We start from the raw sequence: 14,912 nt of genomic DNA, 5'->3' as shown, positions 1-14,912 counted from the left end.
TAGAGCACTAGGCCTTGGGGTATGTGGATGAGACGTGTGGAAAAAGGCAGCGAGTCTCACATTGCAGTGGAGGGCCTAGCAGAACACACAGATGGACATTGGCACTGGAAGTCAAGGAAACATTTAAACGTTCTTTATCTAAAAAGATACCTGGTTGCAGAATTTCAGTCACAAAAATATCTTCATTTAAGTCAAAGCAACAGCTCATTCATTGTCTTTGGCATTTAAACTGTGTCATGACTGCCACTACTTAAAGGGCCCAATATGCATCAGCTGCAAGTTACATACAAATGATTCCAGTGTCACTTAATCCTTATTACAATCCCTAGTATCTGGTGTCATTGCTCAAACGTTGGCAATGATACTGATGATGATGAGTCTGAATTTTAGTATATCGAAGGATTTTAGGAGGAGGCTTTTCTTTAAATACATTTGATAATTGTGGCTGCAATATATCACTTGAAGCCCCCCCACCAATCTTTACTGAAACACCTTGCTTAAAAATACTATATGTAGTAGTTGGAAATGTCTATATTTAATACAATTAAACACAAGGGTAGATCACTTAACTAAAATAATGTACAATAAATTTAAGAAAAGTCAATAACTGAGATAAATGTAAAGAATTTTGATAATCAAGAAAGAATCTAGAGTTAATAGAATAAAACAAATTTCTTAAGTAAATGAATAAAGGCACGCCATTACATGCTACAAATTAATCCTTGAAGCCTGGCATGGTGGCTCACGCCTTTAATCTCAACAGTGCATAGGGAGAACATGTCTCAAAAAACAAACTAACAAGCAAGAAAAATACAGCAACAAAAGAACATAAAGTGAGCACAAGCGTAAATAAGCATTTCACAAGAGGATATATCAGTTATGGATATATATTTAAAAGTGCCCAATTTCATAAAGTTCAGAAAAGAAAAATTAGCAGAATGGAGGTATCATCATACAACAGAACATTTCAAGTAAAAGAGAAGTCCAATATTATGTACTGATGAGGATATATGAATCAGAATCCAGATATATTCATAGCAAAAATGAATGTATATGCACATCAAGGGATTATTCACAAGAACCCCAGATGTTCTTTTATAAAAAGATGGAGAAACATATGAGGCATATTTATATAAAGGAATACTACATGCTAATAAAAATATATAATAAAATTATATGCAACCATCTGGATTTACTTTACAAACAGAATATTGACAGAAATATATACAACAGAAATAAGAATAAAATTAAAAAAATACATTTGAGCCAGGTATGGTAATGGTATATATTATTCTAGCACCTAAGATGATGAGGCCAGAAAATCATGCCTTTAAAGCCAGACTGGATTGTATAGTAAGAGCTTGTTTCAAAAAGATACTGGATAGGGTCAGTAAGATGTCTCATTTGTTAAAAGCACATGCTGCCAAGCCTGCTGACCTGAGGTCCATCTCTTCCATATGATCGAAAGAAATAACCAACTCCCATAAGTTGTCTTCTGCCCTCCACACATGCGCTATGGCATAGGTCACCTTCCTCCACCCCAGACAAACAAACAAATATAAAAACATATACTGGATGCCCAAAATCTCTGTGTGAGTCCATGTACTGACTAGTTTTTAAGTCAACTTGACACAATTTAGAGTCAACTGAAAGGAGAAAACCTCAGTTGAGAAAATGCTTCTAAAAGATTAAGTTGTAGGGCATTTTCTTCATTAGTGATTGATGTGGGAAGGCCCATACTATTGTAAGTGGTGCCATCTTTGGGATGGTGGTACTGGTTTCTATAAGAAAGCAGGCTGAGCAAACCAGGGAGGGAGCAAGCCAGTAAGCAGCACCCTCCATGACCTCTGCATCAGCTCCTGGTTCCAGGTTTCTGCCCTGCTTGAGTTCCTGTCCTGACTTTAGTGATGGACTACAATGTGGAAGAGTAAGCCAAATAAACCCCTTTCATCCAATCTTGCTTTTGGTCATGGTGTTTCATTACAGCAAAAGGTAGTCTTAAATAAAATTGAAAATAAGAGCATGAATAACTAAAGAAAGGATTAAAAGGGTTTCTTTATTTTCTGTGGATTTCTAAGCAATCATTGTAAATCCTATTCTTTCATATAACTGGCAACTGCTTGGAATATGTTCAATTTTTGAAAAAAAAATTCACAGAACTGTCCATTTCCATTTCATACTTTTAACTTGATTGTTTTCTTTGTCTTGTTGGGAAACCCAGGCTTTCTTTAGAACTGAGCCCTCTACCACTGAATTGCACTCCCATATTGACTTGAATTATTTTTCTTCACCGTAAAGGTGATAAAAAGAAAGGTAATAGAGGAAAGAAGGTAAAATCAGTTAAGGTTTGGAGATACCAGACATAAATTCCTTAAAAAGCAAGGTGTTCACATTGTTTTCCAAGACAAGCCTCCATAATCTCCTCAGGAGTGACTGAAACTGGCTTTTCAAGAAGGAACACACACAAAAAAAGACAGCTTGTTCAGACAATAACCTTGCGACATTCAAGTTATATATCTTTGATGACTGTGGAGCAGAAACATACTTGTGAAGAAGCATGAGTCTAAAACGTTCTGTCATTATCATCTGATCAACAAGAAGCATCTCCCATTGCTTTTCTGTAAATTCCCCTATAGTAACAGATCAGGAAAAAAAGAAGTTTGAGGTATTTGTTTGTTTCGCTGGTGGTGGCTTTCTGATCAGTTTACCTTGCAATAAAGTTCTTTCTTTGTGTGAGGCCTGGTGCCAGAATATTGACCTGACTCAGTGTCAAATGCTGTTTTTTGAGTAAAGAATCTGAAGTGGGAATTAGAGCAGTCTTGAAGAATGGGACATCAAACCATCTTATCCTGTATCTGCCTTCACTTTGAAGAAAGCTGTAATACGTTCCTAGGCTTCCTCTTCTCTAGCAAAAGTTAGAGACAAACTGCCAAATATAAGATCTTCAGCCCTCTGCCTGAGCTGAAAATCTGACCTTCTGGCTGTTATCACACTATCATTCTTCTCAATTGCAATCTCTCCTCAGAAAATCTGACAAATAGGAGAGGCGGGGAGGAAGTGTTTAACATATAAAGAAGAGAATGGAAAGGTTTCAAACATCCTATGAGTGGTGAAGAACACGTACTGTTCTTTCAGAGAACCCGAATCCAATTCCCAGCACCCACATCAATCAGCTCACAATCACCTACAAACTCCAGCTCCAAGAGGATCTGACACCTCTGGTCTCTGCAGGCACCTGCCTTCCACATGCACACCCCTGCACACATACACATGCACATAAATAAAAAGAAAAATAAGTTAAAAAAAATCCTATGAAGGCCCTGGGGATGTAGACCAGTTAGGAGAGTGTTCAAGGTCCTGGGTACAATCCCCAGTCCTGCATAAGTTGCGTGTTGTGGTAAATGGCTGTAAACTCAGCACTTGGTGGGTAGAGAATTGGAAGTTCACCATCATTCTTGGCTATATACCAAGTTGAGACCAACCCGAGCTACAAGAGACCCTGTCTCCAAAATAATCACACTTAAAAGGCAGGGGCAGGGATATTCCTGTGAGTTGGAGGCCAGCCTGGTCTACATAGCAAGTTGAAGGCCAGCCACTGTTACATAGTGAGACTCCCATTTTTTTTTAAAGTCATGTTATTTTAAAAGTCGTATTTGCTTTGTGGTGTGTGTGTGTGCTCACCACATGTATTTGGAGGTCAGTGGAATGTTTTGCAGCTGATTTTTGCTTTCCCCCTTATTAAGGCAGAGCTCTTTTTTTCTGCTGCTGTTCTGCATATTCCAGCACATAATCCAGTGAGCTTCTTACTAATTCTCCCATCCCCGACTTTCCATTTACTGCACAAATTCTGGATTACAGATGAATATCACCACATTTGGCTTTTTACTTGGGGTCCAGGGATAGAAGTTGGGTTATTAAGCTGTAGGGCTAACACCTTTACCCACTAATTCATCATCTTGGCCCTCATAGCATTTTTTTTTTTGTTATTATAAGCAATGAGGACAGTGGTGGTGACTTTGATTCCAGCACTCTGGAGGAAAAAGCAGAAGAGTCACAGTTTGAGGCCAAGCTCTTACACACAGAAACTCTGTCGTAAACAAAACAGAAACAAAAAGAAAGAAACAAACAAATAACCCATGAGTAGAAAAGAGGGGGAAATGATAAAAAGTCATCTCTGGCCAAAATTATTGCTAGGCTTGATTAGAAATGCAATGGGAGTATGCTTGGCTTAACTCTCATAAAAATCAAATGGTGGAGCCAGGTGCAGTGGCTCACACCTTTGATTCCAGCACTCTGGGAGGCAGAGGCAGGCTGATCTCTGTGAGTTCAAGGCCAGCTTGGTCTACAAAGCAAGTCCAGGACAGCTAAGGCCACACAGAGAAACCCTGTCTCAACAAACAAAAAACAAACAACAACAAAAAAACCCCACTAAAAATCAAATGGAGGCCTAACAGTGAGGATTGAAGGCAAGCCCAGTCTGTAAGCACTCTAATGACAGAATTAATTCAGTAGGTCTCTGAATTTACCTGCGTGGCCATGCTATTAATAAGGATCCTTTTTTATTCTGCTTTCTTCACTTTAAATGCTTTCCCAGGATGGCCAGCTTGGCATAGTCATTTTGGACTCCTTGGACCCCAAACTTTTGCCCTAACTGTGAAGGACTACCCATTCCATTTTGCTTAGTTGTATACTAGCTTTACTGTTGAAAATACATATTCAAAATCCTAAATGTACAACATCTTATATTGATTATCTACCTGAATAATTATTTTTAACCCCACTCCTACTAATAACTGGTGTCCAGAAACACGCTGTAGAATGGATTGTATTTCAGAAACTTCCCATGGCATGGGCATTTTCTTATATTTTAAATGTATTTAAATGTGGTGGTAGTGGTAGTCGTGATAGTATTTTTGAAACAGTATTTTGGAAATATAGCCCAGGATGGTGCAGAAATCCCTTTGTCACCAAAGAGGGCTGTAAACTCGAGATTCTCCTGCTTGCATTTCCCAAGGCTAGGATTAAGGCTATATGCCACCACATCTGGCCTACATTTATAATTTAATAAACAGAAAAATATTATAAGACCACTACAGTTTTTTTAAATGACACCTGCTTATACATACACATGTTTAAAGATGACCCACGAGGATTGGATAATTTATCAGAGGGCTTATCCCGGGAAAGACTGATTCTTCTATGCAGAATCAATAACTGTCTATAACTCTTTTTTGTTTTGTTTGTTTGTTTTGCTTTGTTTTGTTTTGTTTTGACAGCCTTGGCTGTCCTGGAACTCACTCTGTAGACCAGGCTGGCCTCAAACTCAGAGATCTGCCTGCCTCTTGAATGTTGGGACTAAAGGCGTGAGCCACTGCAACCAGCAATTGTATGTAACTCTTTATGTAGTGGTGGAACCTTGTGATATTTCCCCCATCCATATTAACATGTCAACTAGTGTCATTCTGCAGATCATTTTTAGGTGTCTATATTATTAAGATATCATGGATGTACTTCCCTGTCACGTATAGAAGATAGTGTCTCATAGCAGACATCCTGATTCTGTGGCTATTAAAATATTTCTGCTCCCTCTTCTGGAATGTCCACTGAGCCTTAGGTGTAGGGGGTGTATTGTGTGTGAATGTCACTATTATACCTTGGGTATATCTTTACACATTGGTCATTGTGCTTTGTAGGCTTTACAACTGGATAGGATTTTTAGATGTGTTTCTCTTTGGTAGCAGGAATAGCAACTTTGGATACTATGAGAGTTAGTTCCTAGAGGAGGCTTTCAGGCAAGTTCCAGCTGAAATAATCCAATTCCTGATTCTGAAGTAGGTAGTGTTTTCAGCAATAGGGTGTTACCTTCAGGAAAATGGCAATAGCCCATAATGATGTTTTTAGAATCTTTTGGACTCCTCTGACCAGTGACCCAAAAAGAGGATTCCCATGTTTGAGACTGGAGTTTTGGTTACATAGTCTATGACTCTTTGGAGGAAGCGTTATCACCCCAAATGGTATAATTTCACTATATGTGCGCATATATATATATATATATATATATATATATATATATATATATATATCTCACATGTACTTTTAAGTATATAAAATAATGTTTCCCTGTGGTTTTTTTTAGTCATCCTTAGTGTTCATTACCTTTCCTACATTACTATTCTTTATTTAGCCCTTCTTTTTAACACTGTATGTTAACACGTCACTGGCATGACTATCAGTCTTCTCCTTTGTATTTTGTGTGCTTCAAATTTTAGAGAATTGCAATCCTTATAGGATATTTTTAGTTCTAATGAAAGAAAATGTTTGTTCCACTGCCCTCATCATTCATTTGGCCTTTGCTTTTAAAATCGCATGCTCTATACAGACTTTTTGGTAAATCTTACTTTTAAGCCTCCAGTTGTCATTTATCTCTTATTTTATAAAAAGATTGTATGAAGGACAATGACATTTCAATTTGAGTAAAAATTAAAGAAAATTGGGCTTGTTTAGCTTTGAAACTGGATTAGTTTATTATGTGGGAGAAAAGGAGTGAGAGATTTTTAAATAAAAGACTAGGAGTAGATAAAAGGGGAGATAGTATTGAGCAACTGTTCTTCATTTCTATTTGAGAATGAAAGGGAATAGACATGTTGACGTAAGAAGAATCTTTGTCTTGAAATATAGGAATAATATCAAGCCTTCAGAATTGACATAGTGGGTTATCAAGACAGATTTTAAAAAGAATTACAGAGATTGTTCCTTGACTGCAAAGCTACAGAATAGAATGCATGTTTAATTTTAAAAATGTATAGTATTTTGCATAATAATTATTATTCTCCTTTTCCCCTTATAATTACTTATTCAGATTTCATAAAAACTGGAAAGTAGACATTATAATAGATTAAGGACAGTATTATATTCACTTAAAACCATATAAGGATAAGGAAGCTGAGTTTGAATTTCTAAACATCAAAGAAGTTAGCAGGTAGTAATATTTGATTATTCAAACAGCTTAATAGATATAATTTTATATGATGTAATTCATCCATTAAAGCATACAATTCAATGGATTTTAGTGTATTCATAGGATTTTACAGCCATTACCACTAGCAATTTTAGAACATTTTTATCACCTCAGAAAAAGAACTTAATCCTAGATATAAGCAAGAACTAATTTACAGTCTAGTTCTATATTTGCTTACTATGGCCATTTCATATCAATTGAAGCATACAAAATATGGCTTTCTGGATCTTCTCACTAAGCAGAATATTGGTAATGTCCATCCAGCTTGTAGTATGTACTAATACTTCATTCCTTTGTATGGCTGAATACTATTTATTTCGGGAGTTTTTGTTCTTTGTTTTTATTGTTGTTGTTTTCAAGACAGGCTTTCTCTGTGTAGCCTTGGCTGCCCTGAAGATCAGGCTGGCCGTTAACTCACAGAGATCTGCCTGCCTCTGTCTCCCAGACTAGTGGGATACAGGTGTCAGCCACTGTGCCCAGTTCTTCATGTGCAGATTTTTGAGTGGGTATATTTCAGGGACAACTTAATCTTGAATATGAAGGGGTTTTATCATAAGCAATTATTTTTTTTTAATTTTTGTATTAGTTTATTTACTTTACATCTCGTGGGTGTTTCCTCCCTCTCCTCCCTCCCCTCTTTCCAGTCCCCCTACTTCACTTCCTTCCCCTGTCCCCTCTCTCTTCCTCCCAGTAAAGGGGAGTCTCCCCTTCCCCAGCACATCAAGTCACATCAGGACTGCACATATCTTCATCCCCTGAGGCCAAGCAAGATAGCTCTGTGAGGGGAAAATGATCCAAAAGCAGCCAATAGAGTCCATATTAGAAATAGGTCCCATTTCTACTTGCCAGGTGCCCCATATGAAGACCAAGCCACCCATCAGCTACATGTGTCTAGGGAGCCTAGTACCAGACCATGAGTGCTCCTTGGTTGATGTCTCAGTCTCTGTAAGCCCCCATGAGACTGAGTTAGTTGTATCTGTTGGTCTTCTTGTGAGGTTTCTGTCTTCTACAGGTCCTTCTATCATTCCCCCAACACTTTCACAGGCCCCCCAGAGTTCCACCCCATGCTTGGCTGCAAGTTTTAGTATCTGTCTCAATCTGCTGTTGGCCAGAGCCTCCCAGATGACAGTAAAATTAGGCTCCTGTCTGAAAGTATAGCAGAGTGTCATTATTAGTGTTAGGGGCTGGGTCTCTACCATGACGTGGGTCTCAGGTTGGGTTAATTATTATTTGGACTTTCCCCTTTATCTTTGGTCCCTCCTCATCCCTACACATCTTTTATGCAGGGTAATTTTTGATTCACAGGTTTTGTTGGTAGGTTGTTGATACTCTCCTTTCACTAGTCCCGACTGGCTGGGAGATTGTCACTTCAGTCTTCATGTCCCCCCATGTTAAGAGTCTCAGCTAGAATCACACCCATATCCACCCAAGAGCCCACCCTGTAGCAGGCCTCCAGCTTGACCAAGAGATGTCCCTCCACAGGTTCCCTTCTTGTTCCCGGCCCTCTCACTTCCCACACTCATTCTCCTCCTATCTGATCTCTACCTATGTTTCCCTCCCCATTCCATCTCCTGCCAGTTCCCTCTTTTTATCCACTTCTGCTGCCTATTCTGTTTCCCCTTCTGAATGACATTCAGGCACCCTCCCTTCACAGAACACCAACAGCATAGGCTCTGAGACCAACAATTAATAAATGGGACCTCATGAAACTGAAAAGCTTCTATAAGTCAAAGGACACTGTCAATAGAACAAAACAGCAGCTGAAAGATTGGGAAAAGATCTTCACCAACCTGACATCAGACAAAGGGCTGATATCTAAAACAATCATAGAATTTATAATATTAAACAACAACAAATCAAATAATCCAATTAAAAAAAATGGGTACAGAGCTAAGCTGAGAATTCACAAAAGAAGACTATCAAATGGCTGAGAAGCATTTAATGAAATGCTCAACATCCTTAGCCATCACAGAAATGCAAATCAATATGACTCTAAGATATCATTTTACACCAGACAGATGGCTAAAATAAAAAACTCAAGTGATGAAGCACCAGCCTCTCTCTGCTCGATAACTGAGATCATAGAGGCTGGCCTCCAAGTTCTGCAGTACTCTCCTCCCAGTGGGCCACTGTATGGGCTCCCCAGGTCTGTGCACGACTGTACAGGCTTCCCAGGGCCTCCTAGCAGGAGGCTGGACCAGCTTTCCAGATGTGCAGCTGAAGCTGCGAGGTGGCTGCTAGCCCTAACAGGAGCCTCCATGCTCCAGGCCTGAGACAACACAAGTGGCTACCCCAAGTAAGGGTCTCCCTGCCCAGCAGACAAACAGTGGACACCACAGAACTGATAGATCTCCTGCACTCTCATTTGCCCCTGGGGGCCCAAATCTGAGAATAGACCTGCTAACAAGTGAGTGGGCCTTCAGGTGAGTGCATGCAGAGCCCCAGATCAAGGGTCCCTCTACATTAGCAACCACACATCGGATCCCTCACACACACACACACACACACTGTGCAACATAGGAATTCTTTGGACAGCTTTCTCAACATTGAAGCCCCTGTTCTGTGGGTCTAACAGTGGAGTCCAAGCAAACAATTCCTGGAGCCCAGAGAGATGTGAATACCAGGAGAACAGTACGATAGACCTGTAGGACACTGAGGTATTCAGGGCACCAGCGCATGTACATTGTGCGAGCAAACAGTGCCAGCACCCGCACCCCCTCCAGAACCTCTTCCTGCTCTTAAGCCCCACATTCCAGCCATCTATACTCTCTAGCACCATGGCCTTCAAGGCACACTTCCACGAACACTCCTGTGCTTGCTCCCGTGCACTTGTGCACATGTGCCTGGGACTTTCCTCCCTTAGCTACAGCTGAAACAACAAAATCCACTCTCAAAACGGTGGTCTTCTCTCCTCTTCCTGAAGAATACTCCAGACACCAGAAAAAGATGGACCCAGTTAAAAGTACAGACTCCAGGAAAAAACAACGAAGGTTAAAGATAAGCAGATGGCTAGAATTCGGCATAAAAACACATCCAACAAAAATCAGGACATTATGGCTTCAGCAGCAACTCCAAAAATCAATGCACATGCTAATTCATCAGAAACATAAGAAAATGATTTCAATTCTAGGCTTATCCAGATATTAGAGACACATAGAGAGGAAGCGAAAAGCTCACAAAGAAATACAGGCAAATACAGCCAAACAAATAGAGGCACCATTAGAGGTATATAGAAAGGAAACAAGCAAAACTCTCAAAGAAAAACATGAAACTACAGCCAACAAATAGAGGCACAAGTAGAGGCACAATTAGTAGCATCTAGAGTAGAAACAAACAAACAAACAAAAAATGGAGGCCATCATGGAAAGACAGGTTTCCACATTCAAACAGATGAAGGAAATGGTACAAGACATGAAAACAATTAGAATCAATAATGAAAACACAAACAGAGAAAACTCTGGAGCTGGAAAATTTGAAGAAAAGATCAGGAACCACAGAGGTAAGCATCACCAATAGAATACAAGAGATGGAAGAGAGAATCTCAGGTGCTGAAGATACACTTGCAGAAATTGATATATCTCTCAAAGAAAAAGTAAAATCAGAAAATTTCCAAACAAAAAAGGCAAAATCTAAGAAAAAAAGGAATTTAAGAAAAAGAAGATTCCAGGCTCCAAGGTATAGAAGATATGATCAAAAAATCATAAAAGAAAATTTTCCCCACTTAAAGAAAGAGATGTCCATAAACATACAAGAGACGTACAGAACACCAAATAGATTAGGCCAGAGAAGAAACTCCTCATGTCGCATAAGAGTCAAAACACTAAATCTACAAAACAAAGAAAAGATATAAAAAGCAGCAAGGGAAAAACGCCAAGTAACATATAAAGGTAGATCTAACAGAATCATACCAGACTTCTCAGCAGAAACTATGAAAGCCAGAAGGGCCTGGGCAAATATCATGTACACTTTAAGGGATCACAGATGCCAACCCAGACTATTATACCCAGCAAATCTTTCAATCAACATAGATGGAGAAAAAGAAAATATTCCATGACAAAACTAAACTTAAACAATATCTACACAGCCACCCAGTCCTACAGAAGATACTAGAAGGAAAACTCCAATCCAACAAAAACAACTACACCCAAGAAAACACAGGATACAAATAATTACACAACAACAACAAAAAAAATTAAAAGAAAATAAGCATTGAAATACAGTAACACCACCAAATCCACAATAAAAGGAACATACATTCACTGCTCACTATTATCTATAAACATCAATGGAATCAACTCTCCAACAAAAAGACATGGACTAAAACAATGGTTGTGGAAACAGGATCCAACATTCTGCTACATCCAAGAAACGCACCTCTGCAACAAAGATAAACACTACCTCAGAGTAAAGGGTTGAAAAAATGTTTTTCAAGCAAATGGCCCAGAAAACAAGCTGGGGTAGCATTTCTAATATCTAATAAAATAGAATTTCAACCAAAATTAATCAAAAAAGTTGAGGAGGGACACTTCATTCTCATCAAAGGAAAAATCCACCAGGAGAATATCACAATTCTGAAAATCTATGCCCCAAATACAAGACCACCTACATTTATAAATGAAACATTATTAAAGCTTAAATCACAGATCACAACACCTTAATAGTTTGAGATTTCAAAATTGCTCTCTCACCAAGGAACAGATGATCTGGACAGAAGCCAACTAGGGAAATAATGACATTTACAAAGGTCCTAAATCAAATGGACCTAATAATTGTCTACAGAACTTTTGACCCAAACTCAAAAGAGCATACCTTCTTTTCAGTACCTCATGGAACCTTCTCAAAAATTGACCATACAGTCAAGCACAGAGCAAGCCTCAACAGATATAAGAAGATTGAAATAATCCCTTGTAACCTATCAGACCAACATAGCCTAAAACTATACCTCAACAACAATAGAAATAACAAAAAGCCTACATACATATGGAAACTAAACAATTCTGTGCTCAGTGACAGCTTGGTCATGGAAGAAATGAAAAAAAGAAATAGAGACTTCCTAAAATTCTATGAAAATGAAGGTACTACTTCCCAAACTTATGGGACACAATGAAAGTAGTGCTAAGAGGAAAGTTCATAGCATTAAGTGCCTCCAGAAAGAAGTTGGAGACATCTCATACAAGCAATTTAACAGCACAACTAAAAGCCCTGGGGGGGGGGGGAGAAGCAGACACATCCAACAAAAGTAGAAGACTGGAAATAATCAAACTCAAAGCTGAAATCAATAAATTAGAAACAAAGAAAACAAATCAAAGAATCAATGAGACCAAGAGCTTGTTCTTTGAGAAAATCAACAAGCTAGACAAAGAATTAGCTCAACTAACTAAAAGGCAGAAAGAAACTATCCAAATCAGCAAAATCAGAAACGAAAAGGGGGACTGGAGAGATGGCTCAGAGGTTAAGATCCCTGGCTGCTCTTCCCGAAGTCCCGATTTCAAGCCCCAGCAACCACTGGTGATTCACAACCATCTACAATGAGATCTGTTGTCCTCTTTTGGTGTGCAGGCCCATGTGCAGGCAGACACTGTATACAAATTAAATAAATAAATCTTAAAAAAAAAGAATAGGGGGACATAGCAGGCACTGAGGAAATCCAAACAATCATGAAGTCTTACTACAAAAGCCTATATGCCACAAAATTTAAAAATCTAAATGAAATGGACAACTTTTGATAGATTCCATTTACCAAAATTAAATCAAGATCAGATGAATCGATTGAAATCGATTGAATAATCCTATATCCCCCAAGGACAAAGTCTCCCTTCAAAAAAAAAAAAAAAAAAAGCCCTGGGCCAAATGGTTTCAGCGCAGAATTCTAACAAACCTTCAAAGAAATGCTAACACCAATTCTCTTCAAACTGTTACACAAAATAGAAACAGAAGGAACATTACCAAACTCATTCTATGAAGCCACAGTCACCTTGATACATAAACCACACAAAAACCCAACAAAAAAGAGAACTTCAGACCTATCTCTCTTATGAACAAGAGATAGGTGTTATAATGCAAAAATACTCAATAAAATACTTGCAAACCGAATACAAGAACACATAAAAGATAACATCTACCATGACCAAGTTAACTTCATCCTAGGCATGCAGGAGTGGATCAATATACAGAAATCCATCAGTGTAATCCACCATATAATCAAACTGAAGGAGAAAAAACACATGATCATCTCCTTAGGTGCCGAAAATGTATTTGATAAAATCGAACAACCATTCAAGTTTAAAGTCTTGGAGAGATCAGGGATAGAAGGCACATACTTAATCATTGCAAAAACAACATACAAGCCAATAGCCAACATCAAGCGAAACAGATAGAAACTTAAATCAATCCCAATGAAACCAGGGTCAAAACAAGGCTGTCCACTCCTTATCTCTTCAACATAGTCCTTGAAATAATAGCTAGAGCAATAAGACAACTAAAGGAGATCAAGGGGATACAATCCAGAAAGGAAGAAGTTGAAGTATCACTATTTGCAGATGATATGATAGTATTCATGAGTGACCTTAAATATTTAACCAGAGAGCTACTTCAGCTGATAAACACTTTCAGCAAAGTGGCTGGATACAAAATTAACTCAAAAAAAAATTCAGTAGCCCTCCTATATATGAAAAACAACAGGACTGAGAAAGAAATTAGGGAACACTACACCATTCAAAAATAACCACAAAAAAAAAAAAAAACAGAAAGTACCTTGGTGTGACTCTAACCAAGCAAGTAAAAGACCTGTATGAAAAACAAAACAAAACTTCAAGTCTCTGAACAAAGAAATTGAAGAAGATATCAGGAGATGGAAAGATCTCTCATGCTCATGGATCAGTAAGATTAACATAATGAAAATGACCATTCTACGAAAAACAGTCTACAGAGTCAATGCAATTCCCATGAAAATAAAAACACAATTCTTTACAGATGTTGAAAAAAATTCTCAAATTCCTATGGGGAAAAAAACAAACAAACAAACAAACAAACAAAAAAAAAAAACAGAATTACCAAAACAATCCTGCACAGCCACAGATCGTTTGGAGGTATTCTCCATCCCTGATCTCAAGCTGTATTACAGAGCAATAGTACTAAAAACTGCATAGTATTGGCATAGAAATAGAATGGTGGATCAATGGAATCGAATAGAAGACCCAGAATTAAACCCAAACACCTACAGAAACTTGATTTTTGACAAAGAAGCCCAAACCATACAATGGAAAAAAGACAGCATCTTCAACAAATGATGCTGGTCTAACTGGATGTCTACCTGTAGAAAAATGCAAATAGATCCATATTTATCACCGTGTACAAAACTAGAGTCCAAGTGGATTAAAGGCTTCAACATAAAACCAGACACACTAAATCTCTTAGAAGAAAAAGTGGGAAGAACCTTGACCTCATTGGCACAGGAGGCAACTTCCTGAACAGAACAGCAACAGCACAGGCTCTAACAGCAACAATCAATCAATGGGACCTCATGAAACTGAAAAGCTTCTATGAAGCAAAGGACACTGTCATCAGAACAAAATGACAGCATACAGACTGTGAAAGGATCTGCACCAACCCTATATCTGACAGAGGGTAAATATCCAGAATGTATAAAGAACTCAAGAAGTTAAGCAGCAACAAATCAATAATTCAATTAAAAATGGGGTACAGAGCTAAACAGAATTCTCTGTAGAGGGATATAGAATGGCAGAGAAACACTTAAAGAGATGCTCAATGTCCTTAGTCATCAGGGAGATGCAATCAAACTGACCCTGAGATTTTACCTTAATCCCATCAGAATGGCAAAGATCAACACATGCTGGAGAGGTTGTGGATAAAGGGGAACCCTCTTCCATTGCTG

This window comes from Psammomys obesus, unplaced genomic scaffold (assembly GCF_907164565.1).
Source record: "Psammomys obesus unplaced genomic scaffold, mPsaObe1.curated_primary_1811, whole genome shotgun sequence".
NCBI lineage: Eukaryota > Metazoa > Chordata > Mammalia > Rodentia > Muridae > Psammomys > Psammomys obesus.
This window is presented reverse-complemented; position numbering follows the sequence as displayed.